This window comes from Urocampus carinirostris, chromosome 10 (assembly GCF_059441175.1).
Source record: "Urocampus carinirostris isolate Australia breed hairy pipefish chromosome 10, RoL_Ucar_1.0, whole genome shotgun sequence".
Lineage (NCBI taxonomy): Eukaryota > Metazoa > Chordata > Actinopteri > Syngnathiformes > Syngnathidae > Urocampus > Urocampus carinirostris.
Window position 1 is genome coordinate 19,054,365 of NC_142358.1, and position 12,368 is coordinate 19,066,732.

Below are 12,368 nucleotides of genomic sequence, written 5' to 3' on the forward strand. Positions count from 1 at the left end.
CATTATATGACACACTCACAAACACACAACATGCTGCAGAAAACGCATTGGACATAAAACAATCAAATTGACACAAATGTCAACATTTCAAATTTAACAGTGTCAATTCACTACTATAGACAAGTCAGTCGGATAGAAATTTTCACACCATTCCAAGGAGTTGGCAGGCCTATTAATACCACACTTGAAGGACTGGGACTTAAGCCATGAAATGCTATGTGGTGTCCGATACACTCTTGGCTTTTTTCCTGTCTTTGGAATGCTCTCGAACTAAAAGTCTAGATTGGCAACGTTAACGATATACTTTAACGATGTGATGATATCCAAACCTGACAATACGATAATTGTTTTGATGTTGAGAGGAGGTTGTCTCCACAACATTAAATGGGTCGTCATGATTTTGTTAAAACAGTAAAGAACAGTGGGGACCCTTTATTGTAAGTTTGTTTACCCAGCCATGTTGGCAGCATAGTGATACAAATATTTTGAAATATCTCTAACATATCTGGGGGAAAAAATAAAATGTTCAACACTGCAGCCTGTTATTACTGTTATTTGAAGGTTCCGACTGCTTTGCTGGTCTGAGAATTCCGCGGGAGTGCAGCAAGGGACACAAATTGGTTGACCCACCTTGCACTATTCAAAAACTCTCTTGGCTCTGTGCTAGGTTTGTAGTCTTCCATGTCACATCCCAAGCACTCTTGTCCCAGCATCTTGTTATTCCAGTGTACTAAACCATCGCCTTCCCTTCTGGATCACAAGTACCACCTGTCTAAGTCTTGTATTGTTGCCTTCGCTGTTTGGGTTTACTGGAGCACAGAGCCCTTGCCTGCATCTTAGACCCCGACTATTGTCTTGCCACCTAACTTACCGTAAAACGAAACATACCTGGATAAAATACCACTGTTTGCCCTACTAATCCGTGTTTCTGCACTTTGTTTCTGCACTAGCCCGAGTGGATTTATGAAATGTGTGAAATAAATCATTTGAAATATAGTCGAGTTTCACTTGGCCCATGCAGTGGAAAGTACAGTCGTCTGTCAGGACTGGAAAACCAGAAAAACCTTAAATAGCATGATGTTGGTACCACTGATTGTCCATGCAGGTGCTTTAAATGTTTATCAATCACTCCATTAATTACGGGTTCAGAATCAAATGTAGATCATGTGACTCTACAATCACTGGATTGACACTGATTGGTTCCATCAGTGACCACAACGACCCAGAGAAATTTCAAAGAGCCATCTTCTCCTCACATGAAGTGTTTGACACACTTGAACCTGATATCTGCAGAGAGCAATCCGTGACCCTTTAAACACAATTACTCGATTACCAAGTCAATATAATGCGATTTAAAATAGCCTAGTTCTTCACACAGAGAAGTTGCCATGCAAACAGTTGTTTCTGGTTTGTCTAAAGAAATGCCACGGTAGGAGAATACACTCTTTGCAAATAACCCAAAAAACATACACAAATATATTATCAGGATATTAAAGGTTCATAGTTTAGTAGACACACAATAAGGAGAGAACACATCCAAGGATTTTGAACTTGCAAGGAGAGACGGAGAGGACAATACCTTCAGATACGAAGTTCCAACCTGTTCTTAAAGCCGTCTCTTGAACCATTTATTTTTAAAAAATATTGTTGGTTACAAAAGCAGATTTTCCCTAAATGGTGTGATTTTCAAAGAACAGAAAAATGACTGGTCAATAGCGACCTTGATGTAATAGTGAAAAATAATAATAATAACAGTGTGCAATAGTAGTCAAAATAAAAAAACTGGCATCCTTTGCAATCTCTTTTGAAGGTTTTCAATATTAAAAACAGAATAAACTAATCAAGATAGAAATAATGAGAATAAAAAATGTATTTCAAAACTGGACCAATGTATTCATGTATATTTTTTTCTTAATTCCACTAACACGTTTGATTCACTCAGTCTTACCAAACACTAAACCCGTCGTGTGTCATTTAACAAATTAACTAGACAGCATGTTGAGTATTACCTTAATAGATTTATTGATGTTGTTAGTGTAATAGTAATCATTAGCAATTCAGTGTGACGCATATTTGCTTGCACTTCAACATGCTGCCTTCTGCTATTCACACTTAACTGTCAAAGTAAACCAACGGCAGTGACTGATTCTGAGCATGACTTACCGGACTATAAGGCTCTCCAGAGTATAAGTCTAGCCAGCTAAATAATGCATAATAAGGAAAACATCAATAAGTCACATTTGGGGGGGAAATCATTTGATAAAATCCAACACCAAAAACATGTCATCTTGAAAAGCAATTTGAAATCTAAATTAAATCGAGAACAGGGTATATTCACGTAACCCATACTGCATATCTTAGGCACGCTCTAATACGTCGTAACATATTAAGAGTTATTCAGGCACCTATAATAATAATAATAATAATAATTTCCTTTGTATTGTCATTCTTTTGTAAGAACGAAATGTCGATACACCTGACCCGTTGTAGCGAGCCGATGCAGCCGCAGCCAACAGAGGGCGCCGCCATTTTACCAATGTTATAAGTCTTAGGTATGACTCAGCCGAGGCGCGAACCAGCGACCTCCCAGTCTCAAATGGAACAGGCTTACCAAACTATCAGCTTCAGTCCAAATTGCTATATCCATCCTCGGTGTAGCTTTTACCGGTAAACAACACACTCGGGATTTAGACGAAAAGCTGCTTCCCCTTTCCGCTACTATATTGCGGTATAGAGCGCTCTCATGTGGTTTAGTGTGGGAATAACATATGAAATGATGTACAGTATAATAATAATAATAATAATAATTTCCTTGGATTGTCATTCTGTGTAACAATGTACACAGAACGAAATGTCGATTGCACCTGACCCGTTGTAGCGAGCCGATGCAGCCGCAGTACAGATGTTACTCGACCTACGAACGAGTTAGGTTCCGGACGATCGCTCGTAAGTTGAATTTGTCCGTAAGTTGCTTCAGTGCTTTATTTTGTAGGTTTATGGTTTATATACGTATGTTTAAGGCTTGTATAAGTAACCTGTTTTATTTTGTACTAAAAAATAAACATTTAATAAAATAATATGCTCTATGAAAATAAATAAAGTGAGGTTTTAAGTACTTTTGGAAGATGAGCATGAAGAGGTCCTTCTCCATGGTAAAAAGTGTCAGAAAAAAAGTGTTCCGACCATTTTCTCAAACGCATCAAGCTTTCTTATTCCACTTTCGTTTCAAAAGAAACAGCTCGCCTCTTCTTTACACTCTACACCAATGATATTGAATGGATGCACAAGATATGAAACAATAAAAATGTCACTGTTGTTAGTGCGCTGGAGATACAGTATAGAATGTTTACACACATACTAGGAAGAGGAAGCCGGATTTCTTATTCGGGGTATGATGCTGAGTGACCTCTCACAGAAGCACTATAGTACTCTCCTGTACATACAAAATCTAACTTACAGCAATATCCGGATATTTTTCAACATCCCGAAAAAATTATCACCTCAAACGTTTTGCGTAAGTCCAATGTTCGTAAGTAGGGGATCGTCTGGACTGGTAATAACAATTTAAAATGCACTGATATGATAATTTGGTTATATTTTCACATAGAAGCATCCCCGGAGTATAAGTCGCACCCCCGGCCAAACTATGAAAAAAAAGTGCTACAAGATTAATGTGCAAGTGCGCCAATACTGCATTAGGGGTAGGCGCTCTCATGGGCAAAGTGGGCACTTGTGGTGAATAAGTTTTGTTTACACTGAGCATTAGTGCGCTGCATGAAAATATAAATAAATGAGAAGCACTGCACTATTGGGCCGTTTCTTCCATATTGTGCTGAAACTTGACTTTGCCCCTTCCCATGTGCCACTTCGGCCAGCACTCACATTACTCTACCCGTATTTGCCCTCCAGAAATATAGGTTATCATGGTGATTCATGCAAGAATAAGGAAATGTCAATATAGCCGGGGGCTTGTTCTATAGGCTCAATATAGCAATCGGGAGTAGGGGTGGGCGATACTAGGACCGTTGGTATTGATCTGATTCAAGGAAATAAAGAGTAGTATTGATTGATGACGATCTGATATCAATACGTTTTGCATGGAAATTTGATCATCATTGAAAAATTTAACTGATGGGAATTCCAGCTCATTTTAGAGGAGTGCCTCTTTCAGCTTGGCTCACTGTAATGCCTCTTTCGACTCTCATAAGGTTCTTCAGCATAATAAAGCATAAAATAAACAAAATAATATTTACCATTATGCACAAAAATATTTAAAAGGGGAGGGAAATAAAGCAAAAAAATTAAAAAAAGGGAAAAGAGAGAAAAAAAGAACCGCACAAAAAAGAAGTAAAATGCACGAGAATACATAAACAAAAGAAGGGAAATATATAGGGAAAAAGGAGAAAAGGGTGATGAGATAAAAAGAGAAAAAAAAACATGTTTTGGGGGCACCCTCTAATCAGTATATTACCAATAATAGTGTAATATTATGCACAAACTGAGTTAATCGCTTTAAAATTTAGATCTATTATAATTATATCAAATGTTAATACCATTTATTTTTTTCACTCTGCAGTAAACTTTTAACTCATATAATTTATTTTTATACAAAACAACTTTAATGTCCAACCACTGCGAATCTCAAAAAAAAAAAAAAAAAAAAAAAAAATGTTAACTAAAAATTGAGTTTTCAGTGCAACAAAAATACACCATGAAATACAAGAAAACACATTATGACTAAAAAACACAGGGAAAATACATTTAGATATTTGCAGATGCCTCACTCACAGTTCCCTTGGCCGGCAGGTCATAGGGTCACCACATTATGTGGTCTGTCTTGGGCAAGTACAACATTGTCGTGCCTATCCCTTTTTTTTTTGGCGGGAAGAATTTTCTCCCCAGCATGAAACAAGCAGTATCAGGAGAACCCCGATGTGACGCAGACACAGCACCTTCATCATTTAGTTGCCGTTATTTTTCAGTGAACACCGACATCCTTCAGAGATGATTCAGACACGGTTACATGTCTGCACTTTATTAGGATGATATATGGTAGATAAATTTATCATATCCAATCTTTTAAGTCGCAGCAGTGGAAAATAAATAAATAATGACCACAAGTAAAATTAAAACTGACAAACTTAAATCCTCATTAAAGCATCCATGCATAGTGCTTGCTTGTGAAACTTTATAATCATGTAGGTAAAATTATTTTTACTGACTGAACAATAAGGCGTGAATGTTGAAGGATTTTTCATTTTATTTATTTGACTATAACGGATTTAATATAATACAAATTAAATTTGTTGAATGCAGTGGGGATTTTTCTCAAGAGGATGAAGGATGCGCAGTTCCAAGTGTAGAGTGTTTTGGCCAGGGAATTTTGATAGCGGGGCGCTGACGAGGGAATTAGGCCTTGTTTTGATAATCGCTTGGCATTGCTATGAGCTGATAAGCAATCTTGTTGTAAGTCCTTCAGACATGACGGCGTCTTTCGGCGAGGAGGCGGCGGCGCGCCCATAGGAGGAAAAGTCAGCACGCCCAGGGGAGGAGTCAGCACGCCCCATGGGGGTTGGCCGACGCCCTGATGTGTCAAAAGGACGGAATACAGAAGACGGAGAGAGACAGCAGAGACAAGACAGACAGACAGGAGCAGAGAGGAAAAGATGGGGGGCTCGACAAGACTAATTAGACTAATTCGACAATAATTTGGCTAAATTCGATGGAATTGACTTAATAATAAATTGAGAAAATAAATCTGTCCTCGTGTGAAAAAGCCTGTCTCTTGTCAATATGTTTCCCAAAATCAAGAAAAAAGCACGCATTGTTAGGAGAATAAAGTTTGTGTTTGGTTAATGGAATCAGATAACTAATCCGAACAATTTGGTAAATGCTAATATTGTAAGTATAGTTTAATTCCTAACAATGTAGTATTACACAGTACATTAGTAATAAAAACTGCTTACCATTTGCTCAAATTAAACTAAAAAGAAGCCTCACCAAAACCATGAGTGTTTCCAAAGGCTTGCAAATGTAAAAAAAACATAGCATGCAAAACAATTTTAACATTTTTATACTTAACAAATTTAAAGTAAACAACAAAGAATCCCTGGGAAAAAACATTCAAATTGATGGACTAGGCTCCTCATTGGTGGACAGCCAGTTACCACCGAGACTCATACAGCCAGTCCATTCGCAAAGGACTCATCACTATCAAATACTCAAATACTATCAAATACAAATAATAATAAATCCTTTTGCAAACACACGCACACACACGCACTCCTCCCACCATCCCTGATAAGCATCAACTGCAGGGGATCCACAATCTATTGTTTCATATCAGTGCTAATTACTTCAGGTCTTGACCCCTGATGAAGCCAAAGGGTGTATGGTGATGGTGAGTTGATACTTTCGAAGTGGGGGAAGGGCCGTTTGCTGCTGGGGAGGTCATTGCTACTGCCAATCATTTGTCACGGTCGATTCTCACTTCACTCCTTAAATCCAGGAATGAAAATGCAACACAATGAAACCAATGCATGTTACTGCGGTTTTATAAACTTCAAGCATTAATGTTTGTCTCCAGCAAATGTTTTTCCCTTAAATGCATACACAAATTCTAAAACATTCTTATGTTTTTTGTGAAATATTTCCTAGATATATTCCAATTATTTTCCGAAATGATGCATTGTGAAGACAGCCTATCTCATCTTTCACTACTTGAGCTGTGATGTCATCCGTGTAACCCCAGCACCGTCGCAAGCCACTCATATTGGTTTAACTAGTTGAATAGGGTATGAGTGGTTTAAGCCACGTTTTGGTAGTATTTGTGGAGAATGCCTCAGCATTGTGTCGCAGGTTGGTGCAGCAAATGTACATGAAATGGCGAGGAGCCCAAATGGGGCGCACTGGTAAAAATAGTACACGGCAGGCTAACTGGCTACTAAAGAGGGCTAACCAAGACTGATCGGTCAAAAGACGTGAGGCTGGCCAACCAAGAACATGCAGTAAACATCCAGGCTACCGGGGAACAAACAACAAAAAATGGATGCAAACATGAACCAGCCCGGAAATAAAAACAAATGATCACGGCAGGCTAGCCGACTGCCAAAGAGGGCTAACCGGGACCATTTGGCAGAAAAACGTTAGGCTGGCCGACTGAAAACATGCAGTAAGAAGCCAAGCTACCAGGGAACCAACAATGAAAAACAGATGAGGCAACAAACATGAACCAAGCCCGTAAAAAATAGACATCGCAGGCTAGCCAGCCAACTGCTGCAGGGGCTGGCCTAGACGAAACAGAACAGGAAGCCTTTGGCAACACTGACGCAAACGTGGACCAATTGCAAGACACGTGATGAAAAACATAAGGGAAAAGCCACAATTGCCTATTAAACAGTGGCGAAAGCATTTGTTGAGTGAACCGGACCTCCCACTGTTATGAGTCTTGTTTTCATGTAATGACGTGATGGCTCAAGAGGATATCAAGAGTCGAATCGGTCAACTTTGAGACTAAAGTTAGTCCCCCGCCACATGTGATATTTTAAAACATATTTACATGATAGTAGGGAGGAACACTGCACGTTCTGTGCCTTACTAAAATCAAACTTATTTTATAATCCCTCTCAGGTCTCATTTTAATTGAATCTGGAATATGCGTTAACTGAGTCCCAACTATACACATCACACCAAATAGAATCCAAGACAGGGGTGGGAACCCGACGGCCCAGGGGCCACATGCTTCGTCTCAGGCGTTTTCCCACTAAAGTGTTAAATACAATAATATCGATAAAATGTTCAAATAAAAACTACTTCCAAATGAAGGATTTTATATTTTATTTATTTGACTATAAGGGATTTTATACAATTTTATACAAGTTACATTTGTTGAATGCAATGAAGATTTTTCTCAGAGGAGGCGTAAGGTCAATGACGGGTCGCATGTTTTGTTTAGTTCTGTTGATAAAAGGTATCTGACGGAGAAAGCCAGACGCACAAGGACGTTAGGCACTGTTTTGAGAAGCGCTTTGCTGATACGCCCATGGGAGGAGTCTGCGCACCCCATGGGAGGAGTCAGCACGCCCCATGGGAGGAACCAACACCCCAGCTTGTGAAAAGAACTTCAGAAGACAGAACTTCAGGAGAAAAAAGATCGATCGCGAGGGACAATCAGAAAGGAGGCTCAATGAAGCCTCGAGCGACAATAATTTGGCTAATTCGATGGAATTCACTTAGTTAAATACTTTAAGAAAATAAATGTGCTCCGTGTAAAAATGTCGGCTATTCTTGTTCATTTTTCCATTAAGAAAAGAGCATGCATTGTTGGGAGAATTAAGGTTATGTTTGGTTAATGGAGTCAGATAACTAATTCGAAGAATTTGGTAAACGATACATTTGTAATGTATTAAATTCCCCAACACAATGAAAATGTGTTGATTCCGTTCTTCTCTCCCATGTCCCAACATTAAATTAACTGGCTACAATATTCTTTACTTACTGTATATTCAACATGTATTTATTTTCGTTAGTAAAATATTTATCAAATTTAATAAAAATTTAAAAAAAAATTGAACTCAGACAGGTTGCATCTAAGGAAAGTACTTTTTCCATTTTAGATAACTATTTTTCTTGTCTTTTCTCTTTTAGGGTTTTAAATTAGGAATTCTGGTAAGAGGTAAGTATTTTTTCCGAAAAGGATTTAGCATTTTAAAGGGATGTGGTTAGGGCTAGGGTTAGAATTAGGGTTGAGGTTAGGGTTGAGTAACGCCCCGTCACAATTTTTCATTCAGCCAGCCAAACAAAAATATTGAAAACATAATGACAACATGCACAAAATGGTCAGAAAAAAATATTACTAATTGCAATTGTCTTGATTTAATGCCCCTCTTGTCCCCCGTGTCCTTAACATTGAAATGGCTGCCTACATTTCCTTTTATTTACTTGGCCTAGATTAGTTTTTTTCCATCATGTATCGCTGAGGTTTCGTATTCGAGACTGTATTGATAGATACAAAAAAATAAAAAATAAATACTTGTCTCCAGTTTTTGCCAGATGTTTAACCCAATGCGGCCCGCTACTCAGAAAGCTTGCCCACCCTTGATCTTAGCAATGTATTTTGCAGTCTCTCTGTTGAGGCCCCTCGGTTTTTACTGTTGGTTTCATGCTGGAAAGGTGAAGAGTTCTCCCCGGGTGCCAGGAGCCAACAATACCTGTCCAGTATGTGCATTCATTGCAATGCAAAACACATTTGCAGCACTTAAGCACCTACTTTCAATGACAATGTTAGGGCTATTTAGAGGTGATGAGCCTGAGAATGGAAGCTCAAGCATTACAGTTTTACATTTCAAATTCGCTTCTCATTTGTACTTGACTACAAAAATTGCCTTTAAAAAATGTGCGCTCAACAAGATCTCGGGTGGGCAAACTACTACCCATAGGCTTTTGAAATAATCTGGCCCGCCCAACAAAAATCCTAAAAATATCATGACAATACATAATAGTTTATATAATTGAATACAATTTTGCGGGTGCGAGCTTTGTCCCAATGGTCTATTTGTGTGTCTCCTACAAAATAATACTGCAGAAATATTACAAAATGACCACAAATCTAAAGATTTAGTGCTTGAAAGTTGAAAGATTGCATAATATTTTGCTTCCATTCTGAAAAAAAAACTACAGAAACACCACAAAACTAAATACTAAATTCAGTGCTTAAATCAGGGACCTTTTGCGTTAATTCTGATGTTTTTAAAACCAATTTAAAGGAACTCATACAAAGAAATACTACAAAAATAGGAATAGAAAAATGCCACACAATGACAACAAAACTAAATAACAAATTTAGTGCTTGAAAACCAAGACGCACTATTTTATTTCGCTTTGATTCTGAAAAGAAAATAGAAAAACTACTACAGTAATTACAAAAATGATAATAAAAATATATCTACAGAAATGATCACAAAAACACTGCTGAAGAAATACTACTACAGAAATACAACAAAAATACTAATACTGCCTTACTACAAACAAACTCAGAAGAACTACAAAAGTAAATAATAAATTCAGTGCTTCGCCAAGAGACCTGATAGATTTTTTTATTTTGATTCTGACAGTTTCAAAACCAACTTGTTTAAACTGATTTATTTAAAAGCAAATATAAAAATAATATAATATGTCCATGTCTCCATGATTATTTATTCATAATAAAACATTGAAAAATTGGATAGGTCTCCTGGTCCGTCCGGGCCCATGGCCAAATTTGTAATTATTTGTGTGGCCTTCACAATCAGCTGTTGGTTTAGCCAATCAGATTTTGAGTTGGCGGAACCAGTGACTTCTAGCTGGCCTAGGGAACCATCAGAGGTTTCACAAACTATGATTGGCTAGGGAGCGGTGACAGGAGTATCACAACGAAAAAGAAATATATTCCCTTGTCCACTGCTTCTGTTAAACAAACACTCAAAGCCTTAAATCGAATAAAACTTTATGCCACAAATAAGGCATGACAGGCTTGACTTCTAGCATTAGCTTCAATGGCGATAGACAACAACTTCTTGGTGGAAGTGAAATATACGGAAAATCTGTATGTCAGAGTACTTGAAATCTTCTTGAAAGAAACGAGAATAGATTTTGTGCACAAATAAGTGATTTTGGGTGAGTAAACTTGGCGTATTCGCTTTATTGCGTGTTCTCGTACGTTTTAGTGCTTATGTACTTTTTTTTTAAACGTTTTTCTGCGTGCGTTTACGTACATTCTTGTGTGTATTTATGTACATTTTATGTTTACGCACATTTTGTGTGTTTACATATGTATTTGTGTGTCTTTAAATACGTTTTTGTGCATGTTTATGTACGATTTGCGTGTGTTTATGTACATTTTTGTGCCTGTTTACGAACATTTTTGTGCGTGTTTACACACATTTTTGTGCGTGTTTACGGACGTTTTTGTGTGTTTTTATGTATGCTTGTGTGTGTTCGTTTTTCATGTTTTTCTGTGTATTTAGGTATGTTTCATCTATTTACATATGTTGTGTGTTTACACATGTTTTTTATGTGTTGACCTACGTTTTGGTCCTATTTACGTATGTTTTTGTGAGTGTTTATATATATGTTTTTGTACGGGTTCACATACATTTTTGTGCATGTTTATGTACGTTTTTGTGTGTATTTGCATACATTTTTCTGCGTATTTACGTATGTATTATGTGTTTACATACGTTCTGTGTGTTTACGCATGTTTTTTTATGTGTTAACTTACGTTTTTGGTCACGTTTACGTACATTTTTGCGAGTGTATTTACATAAGTTTTTGTGCATGTTTACATACATTTTGGTGTTTTATGTATGTTTGCGTGCATGCATTTACATACGTTTTTGTGTGAATTTATATACATTCATGTTCATGTTTTCATGCGTTCTGTGTGTTTTTATGTACACTTGTGTTGGTTCTATAAAACAACTACTGGTCTGTTTTTCACTATTCAACTAACTCGAATAATTCCGAATTCATTTTTTTTAAACCATTGGAAATAGTTACACTTCCTGGTAACTAGTTACTCTTAATTCAATAATTCAGTTACTAATTCAGCTACTTTTTGGAAGTTGTAGTAAGTAACCATAATTAATTGTTTTTTTTTAAGTAATGTGCCTAACACTGATTGTTACACTTACTCAGTAGAGAAAATATTTTACTTTAAACTTCGCCCCCCACCTTTAAAAGGCGACGGAGTGAGAGTTTTGGGCATGGGCGTAACCAGCAAATTTTTTGGTGTGCTCTAAATATACTTTATTCATTCCCGCAGGGAAATTCACACTTCCAGCAGTATCCTTGTGTTAAAAGATAAAAGATATAGAATACAAAAATACCCAATATAACCTGTTAATAAAGAGCATTTAAATAGGGTTACGAAAAATAGACACTGTGATAAAAATAGGGTAGTATGCAAATGTGGGGTTGGGGTTTAATGTGGGCCTTTACTCCCCCGGGTGGAGTTAAGGAGACTCATGGCATGAAAGAGAAATGATCTCCTCAGTCTGTCGCTGAAGTTGCTCTTCTGTCTGGAGATGATGCTGTGTAGTGGATGTGATGAATTGTCCAAGATTGACCGCAACTTGTTCACCCGAGCACACTAAATTCAACCCAAGCACTCCCAAAAAAATTTAGCATTTAAAAAACCTTCTTTTCCTGAATAAAGGAAAGGAGGAACTTAAATATAAGGAACAACGCTAGCTAAAATATAAAAAAAAAGTAAAACAAAACAAAATGTGAACAACACAGTGTCGGAAATACCCCACTGCCTTGAAATGGTCCAGTCCATTTAATTTTTAGCACTGTTCTTTTTTTTAAATATGTCATGTCCAGCATGGTCG